This window comes from Microtus ochrogaster, unplaced genomic scaffold (genome assembly GCF_000317375.1).
Source record: "Microtus ochrogaster isolate Prairie Vole_2 unplaced genomic scaffold, MicOch1.0 UNK46, whole genome shotgun sequence".
NCBI lineage: Eukaryota > Metazoa > Chordata > Mammalia > Rodentia > Cricetidae > Microtus > Microtus ochrogaster.
The window spans coordinates 539623-540832 of NW_004949144.1; positions in this window are offsets into that span (position 1 = coordinate 539623).

The following is a 1210-nucleotide window of genomic DNA, read 5'->3' on the forward strand; positions in this document are numbered from 1 at the left end:
AAACTGCTTGGCCCTGATAAGTTAAAACATAGGTGGGAGGAGTAAACAGAACAGAATGCTGGGAGGAAGAGGAAGTGAGCTGAGGGATGCCATGCTCCCCTCTCCCAGGCACACGTGATAAAGCTGTGACCCAGGATGGATGTAGGCTAGAATCTTCCCGGTAAGCAAAACTTGTGGTGCTACATAGATTATTAGAAATGGGTTAAGAGGCTAAAACTAATGGGCCAGGCAGTGTTTAAATGAATACAGTTTGTGTGTTGTTATTTCAGACATAAGCTAGCAGGTGGCCGGGGTGCTAGGGATGCAGCCCCACCACTCCTATTACTACAGAATGGTGGCACCCAGACGTGATGGACTAAATCCACTTAAACCTGAGATGGCTTAAAAATAAGGGAGAGAGAGTTCAACACAGATTTTTGCTGTTTGTTAGTGGAGTGCTATAGAGAGATTTTTGTGATTCGGCAACAGCAGCAGAAAAAACGCTGCATCATTTTAAAGCGCAGCTTCTTGGGGCTGTGCCGCCAGTGCAAACTCTGGCTTTAAAGCATTTCAATGGCTTTTATGGGACTGGATGTATCTGTTCCCGCTTGGGATCAGAAGGAGTGTGTTCTAAGACGATGCAGATGGCTCAGTGCTCCCCGCCTGCACCTGGGCAGATGGCAGAATCAGGCTTAGGCAGATGGAAGAGCATGGTGGATTCCTGCCGCCATACAGAGACATGTTTTCAGACTGTGCAGTGCTCTCCATGTCAGATTTGGCTGTAACTTGGATGAAAAGAATTTCTGTGCTGCACGCTCAGTCTCAGAATTAAAGTGCTGAGTGCTGCTCCTACCTGGCCGCCCCAGAGCTAGCACAAAATGGTACGTCCTCCATTTTGGAATTTTCCTGACTCAGCAGCAGGAAACAAACCTGTGTTGTTTTAAAATGCTGGCTTTCTGGGCTGTCCTGCCAGGGAAAACTCTGACTGTTTGAGGCAGGAGGGCTGACTACAGACAGAGGACTTGTGTGCTGTCTGTGGACATAATGCTGTAGCTTACTTGTTGGCAGGGACCTTGAAATGCCATAGACTTGTGGCAATAAAAGTGGCTAAAGCGGTACCTCCTCCATGAGGCTGGAAAGCTAAGGAATGGGCTGAATCCAGCCATCAAAGCCACAGCTTTAGTCCTACTGAGATTGCTTGGTAAATTAAAGACTCATGTAGTCAGAAAAA